General features: G+C 41.7%; 1 pseudogene; it reads left to right on the forward strand.

Moving 5' to 3' along the window:
• The first annotated feature begins 280 nt into the window (after positions 1 to 280).
• LOC109387238 (putative RNA polymerase II subunit B1 CTD phosphatase RPAP2) lies at positions 281 to 3785 on the forward strand (annotated as a pseudogene).
• Positions 3786 to 6736: the final 2951 nt, after the last annotated feature.

Consider the following 6736-nt stretch of genomic DNA (forward strand, 5'->3'; position numbering starts at 1 on the left):
TCAGGATGATAGGTGTGGGAACTAAATTATCTTCAGTCTTAAAGAAATGTTTTATTGTGTTCAATATTTATTAAATGCCTTTCTAGTTGCCTGGTACCTGAACATTGTTGTTATATTTGAGTATGTTTCCACATTCAGAGCTCTGCTCTCCAAGACAGAAATCAGAAAACTTGCTTCCCCAGCCCCTCATCTGCAGTTAGCTTGTTAGCATGTGAGCCAGAGTACATCAACTAGGCATAGCCAAGCACAGCAGATTCCTGTTTCAAGAAGGAAGCTTTGGATGGCTGAATCGGCCCAGCCACTCTCAGCCCACCTCAAGGACCAGGACTCCCAAGCTCCCCAAAACGCCACAGGTGCTAAACAGACAAGTGCCTTGAAGCAAGAAGAGGCTTCTAAAAGGAAAGCAGAACTAGAAGAGACTGTGAAAAAGAAGATTGAGTTTGAGAGAAAAATCTCTCCATATTGTTGACCAGCTTTTAGAAAAGAATATTGCTGAAGAATTCTTAAGGGAGGGAAGTTTATCACACCTGCTCAGTGATATGTGGGTGAGCATTCTATTATCAAGCTCTGTGTTGTCCCTTAGGTCAGAAGAAACTAGAAATTATTCCAAAACACAAATATGAAATTTCTAACAAAACCAATAAAGTCTATGATATTACTGAAAGAACGTGTTTTTGCAGCAATTTTTGTTATAAAGCATCTAAGTTTTTGGAAGCACAAATTCCTAAAACTCCCGTATGGGTTCAAGAAGGAGAAAGCAGCCATTCTGGAGAAGCACAGGTATGCAGTAAGACCATTAAAACATTAAATATTGACAACCCTGGCAATTTTAAGGAGCAGTATGAGTCTAGTGCTTCTAGCACTCATAGTGATAGTAGCAGTGATAATGAGCAAGAATTTGTTTCCTCTATTCTACCAGGAACCAGGGCAAATGCAACTGGTATAGGCCACAGCTGCACACACAATAAAAGCATAATGAAAAAGAAAGCTGGTCAGCAAACTAACTCCAAGCAAGAAGATACACAGTAATAGATCTCACTGAGCAGTTAGGCAATTGCAGATTAGATAATCAGCAGAAAGCTGCTGCTTATGAACTTCCTTTACAGAAAGTAAGTACTTGGATTTCTTCAAATAGTTCTTTGCAAGAGAAATTAGAAGCTTCAGAAAAATTTGAAGGTAAATACAATAGTACAGAAATAACTCTAGTAGGCATAAATAAGAAAAGTGCTGAGCATTTTAAGAGGAAATTTGCCAAATCAAACCAAGTTTCTATTGGGTTGTCAGAAAAGTCATGACGCATGTTGTGACAGATGGCACTAGTTCATTTTTGGAAATACTAGAGTCATTCGCATCTATGTTATTGGTATGTCATTTGACAGCTGACAGTTCTAGCTGCATTCTAAAAAAAATTGGGCAATTTGGTTGAGTTTTGGAGACTTTATAGCAAGTTGAAGTTGAAAGACCAAGCTGTGCATTTTTGCCATATTTTACTGTTTTACTTTCATAAAGGGAAAAACCCACGTCAAGTTTGTGAAAAGTTGCATAAAGTTTATGGTGACAATGCTCTACAAGAACTTCAGTGCCAACAATGGTTCACAAAATTCCGTGTTGGTGATTTTGATCTCAACGACGCTCCTTGGTCAGGGAGGCCCCACCGAGGTTGATGATGACAAAATAAAGGCAGTGATCGAGTCAAACCCACGTTACATGACACGAGAGATTGCAGAAACATTGAACATCCATCATTCAAGCATTCACGACCACCTGAAGAAGCTGGGATATGTAAGCAAGCTCGATATTTGGGTTTCACATGAACTCAAAGAAGTTCATTTGATGGTGCATATAAACATCTGCTGTATGCTCATTAAACATGAGGAAAACAATCCTTTTTTGAAGCGACTGATAAGAAGTGGATTGTTTACAACAATGTGGTGTGCAAACGGTCTTGGTCCCAATGTGATGATTCGCCTCAACGACATCGAAAGCAGACATTCATCAGAGGAAGGTTATGCTCTCAGTATGGTGAGATTTTAAAGGTGTAGTGTTTTTTGAGCTCCTACCAAGGAACCAATCAATTTGAATGTGTACTGTCGGAAATTGGACAGTTTGAATGAATTCATCATCCAGAAATGTCCAGAGCTTGTTAAATGTAAAGGAGTTGTGTTCCATCGTGACGAGAAACCACACACAAGTTTGATCACCCATCAAAAATTATTGGAGCTTGGATGGGATGTGTTGCCACACCCACCATACTCGCCTGACCTTGTGCCATCAGACTTCCACTTGTTTTACTGTCTTCAAAACTCCTTGCATAGTATAATGTTCAATTTAGATGAGGCTGTAAATCAGCACCTTATTAAGTTTTTTGCAAATAAAGACAGGTCATTCTATGAAAGAGGAATTATGAAGCTCACTGAAAGATGGCAAAAGGTTATTGAACAAAATGGGCAATATATCATTGATCGATCTTTGTTCTTTATACAAATAAATGACCTTTGGAAAACATAGACAAAATACGTCATGACTTTTCTGACAACCCAATAGGTCACCTAGTTCGCTGCAGGTGTGTCCTGAAGTCGCAGAGGCAAACTTAAAGTTCTGAAGGAGGCTTTGAGTGGAAGACACAAGAAACTTTGAGGGTTTTGTACAGCCAGAATTCTGCTTTTGTGTGTCTGAAACCCTCTTCAGCCCCCCTCATTAAAGAAGAGGAACTTGGGCCGGCCGAGTGGCGCGATGGTTAAGAACTGGCTTGGAACGCCAGTGGACCCCGGTTCGGATCCCACATATGAGGGCCAGTGACACTGCCCTCTACAGCTAAGATGCTGAACAACAGCTCAACCTGGAGCTGGGCTGCCGTGAGTTGCCGGCGATGGCGTAGGCTGCAGCCCCTGTGGCAGTGGGTTGCCATGGGCTACTGTGTGTAGCCAGCAGCCAGCGTGAGCGGCCAGCAGCCGCAGTGAGCGGCCATCCAGAAGCCGGCGACTGATCTGCCTCACCCGGGAAGAGCGCAATGATGGTGCTAACTTGGGCCAGTGAAGCAACGTCCTCCACAACTAGACTGAAGAACAAAAGAACAGCAACTTGTCTGTTCCCCTTCCCCCAATTCCCCAGCGCTGTTCCCATCCCCCAATTCTCCAATAAAAATCTTAAAAAAAAAAAAAAAGAAGAAGAACTTGATGAAGATGACATCAACTCTGACCCAGGTAGTTACTCTCCGGCTTTGCAGGAATCTCAGGGCAGCTTATATGAGTCTTTTGCCTTTTAGGGTCTCAGATACAGCCATTAAACCATTGCCAAGTTACGAGAATTTGAGAGAAGAAACTGAAACATTAAACCTAAGGATCAAGGAGTTTTGTAGAGGACGATATGTTTTAAATGAAGAAACCACAAAATCACATGACTCAGGAGAGCATGAGCCCACCTTTGCACTGGTCGATTCAAGTTTTCAGAACCAGATTAGAAAACGCATCACACTTGAAAAACGGAGTAAAGTATTGCCTGGTCTTTAGGAGTCTCTTCAGATTTCATTAGGAGATATTTACACACAACTTAGAAATCTTGTCTGAACTTTCAGATTAACAAATAGAAATATTATACACAAACCTGCAGAATGGATTTTAATTGCTATGGTGTTGCTGTCATTACTGACCCCGATTCTTGGCATTCAGAAGCATTCTCGGGAAAATGTGGTGTTTGCACAGTTTATAGCCACCCTGCTTAAAGAATTACATTTAAAGGATGAAGATCTTGAAAGTTTAACCATCATATTTAGAACCTGCTGTTAACCAGAGTGAGATAATGCATGAAGACTGAATAGAAAATGAACTTCTACTCACCATTTCTAGAGTTTAGCCACAATGATGGTCTGGTGGTGACTGACAACTAGCTTGTTCCCAGAAAAGCCTTTACCTTCTTAGATTTCAAGCCCCTCTCAGCCCCAGTCCCTAACTGTACTGAGTGACTTTCCCAGATAGTTGAGAACCATTATTCCAACAAGCATAACCAAGTCCTTGCATCCCTGGCTATGAGACATATTGTTTTTATATATTTAAAAATGGAAGTGGTGGGCCAGCCAAGTGGCGCGTTGGTTAAGAGCTGGCTTGGGACACCAGAGGGCCCCGGTTCGGATCCCACGTATGAAGGCCAGTGACACTGCCTTCTACAGCTAAGATGCTGAATAACAGCTCAACCTGGAGCTGGGCTGCCATGAGTCAGCAGCGATGGCGTAGGCTGCAGCCCCTGCTGCAGTGGGTTGCCATGGGCTACCGTGTGTAGCCAGCAGTCAGCGTGAGTGGCCAGCAGCCGCCATGAGTGGCTGTCCAGAAGCCAGCGACTGATCTGCCTCACCTGGGAAAAGCGCAATGATGGTGCCAACTTGGGCCAGTGAATCAACATTCTCCACAACTAGACTGAAGAACAAAAGGACAGCAACTTGTCTGTTCCCCTTCCCCGATTCCCCAATGCTGTTCCCTCCCCCAATTCCGCAATTAGAAAAAAAAAAAGAATGGAATTAATAATAAATAAATAAATAAATAAATAAATAAATAAAAATGGAAGTTGAGAGGGTGGCCGGTTGGCTTAGGTGGTTAGAGCACAGGCTTATAACATCAAGGTTGCTTGTTCAATTCCCACATGGGCCAGTGAGCTGTGCCCTCCACAACTAGATTGAAAACAACGACTTGACTTAAAGCTGATGAGTCCTGGAAAAACACACTGTTCCCCAATAAAGTTTTTTTTTTAATGAAAGCTGAAGTCTTAAATGGAAAATAAATGAATATTCAAGGAAATGCAATGATATTTTTTCCCCCCTGGATGATTCCAGCCCTCACGTCACTTGACCAAAAACTTGAGAAAAGTCCTATTTTGGCCTGATAGTCTAAACTCTAGATTCTGAAGAACAGTAAAGAGATCAATAAATACAATCTAACATAAAAAGAAAAAGAAAGAGGGGGAGGAGGAAGCGGAGGAGAAGGAGAAGGAAGCTTTGCACAGAATCCATTTTGCTGCTGAGGATAGTGGGAGAGGACACTGGCTTTCAGGACCAGCAGAGGCTACAACTGAGCTCCCATGACTGGAGCAGTATGAACACACTGCACAGTTCCAGAGGGTGTCATTCACAGCATGGTGTTTTCTGCACAGAAATGGCGCTGATGCTGGTGGCAACTGTAGTTTCAGTAAAGCCATGTTCCTATAAGTATCTAGTTCACTATAGCATCCAGTGCTCTGTGCTTGCAGCAGTTGTAGTTTTCTCAGAAGGCTAGTTCTAAAGTTTGGGGCCTGTTTCTGGAAGCTTACCCTCAGGCCTGATTCCAGCCTTCCCAACAATTTTTGTGAGCTACACAAAACCCTCATAATAAATTACTTTATGTTGAAGCAGCCTGAGTCAGTTTCTTGTAACTGTGGACCCTGAAACATACTGTACTTCTATTTTTGTATCTATTCTTAGTTTTTATTCTCTTACATTTACCTAAATTAGACACTTAATAGGGCATGGTCATGTGAGAGACAGAATAAGGAGCATGCTGGCTAACTCTGCTTTCTATCTGGAGCAAGAAATGATGGTATGCACATATTTGCATTTGAAAAACACACAGTAGATTGAAATCTAGACCTTAGAAAACTTGGATGTGATTTGTTCTATGACATGCCTCCACTTTGTAAATAATTAAACATTGCACTAGAAATTATTTATCAGCATCCTAGTTCTATCACTTTTGATATATGCTACAGACAATTTTGTTGGAGAAATACAAACATAGGAAGACCCAATTGTTCAAGCTCTAGCTTTGCTACCAGTATACCATGTAACCTTGAGCAAGACCTTTAATTTCTCTAGGTCTTCTTTTCCAGGTCCACAAATGAGGGGTCCACAATATATGACCTTTGATGTTCCTTTAAGCTCTAAAATCCTATGATTACATATCTTTTAAAAAAATCCTTAGGGAATATATTTAGCTGTTTCTGGATTTCCTGTGGTGTTGAGGGACCACAGAATTTGCTAATCATTTCAGAATAAAGCTCATGATCCAGTGAGAACAATTTGACTGTTGACAGGGAAAATCATGCCCTATTATTTTTATAACCAGCAAGTCATTCTAACTTTGCTAAATACAAAAATTCCCACTTAGCCTCTCAATATACAACCCACAGCATGTGTACTAATTAATGGTCACCTGTCTGTCACAGAAAAGTGAAAGTATGGCAAGGTAGATTTTTAATAATACCTGCTGGACTTCTAACAAGACGAAATAAGAAGCTCACACTTTGGCATTGCTGTTCTTACCCCAAACACATGGCAAAGATAAATAAACTATAAAAAAATGGCATTGCAGAGTTCAAGGGGGCAGAAAAGACTGCTATCTCCACGGCCAAAAAAAGCACAGAATGCCAAAGTGAATTGGTCTGAAGCCATGAACCTGTTGGTCTCCAGGTCCAGAATTAGATGGTGGGGACTGCTCCACAGCCTACTCCACTTGAGACAAGGGACCTGAATTAGGATGACTGCCTTACCCGAGGCTCCCTGAGCTATGACTTAGGAGAGGCTGTGTGTCTAAGGAAATGAGAGACACAGATCCAGCCTTGAAATCAAGACAACAACCAACACACATGTTGGCCTGGTGACTAGACCCGAGAGATCTCTCACGTGACCTTGGCTGAGACCATGAACGGCCTTTATAACATCTGGTTCTGAAATGCAATTCCAGGGGGCCAAGTAAAGAGGCAACCACAAAACCAA

This window comes from Hipposideros armiger, unplaced genomic scaffold (genome assembly GCF_001890085.2).
Source record: "Hipposideros armiger isolate ML-2016 unplaced genomic scaffold, ASM189008v1 scaffold_8, whole genome shotgun sequence".
Taxonomy (NCBI): domain Eukaryota; kingdom Metazoa; phylum Chordata; class Mammalia; order Chiroptera; family Hipposideridae; genus Hipposideros; species Hipposideros armiger.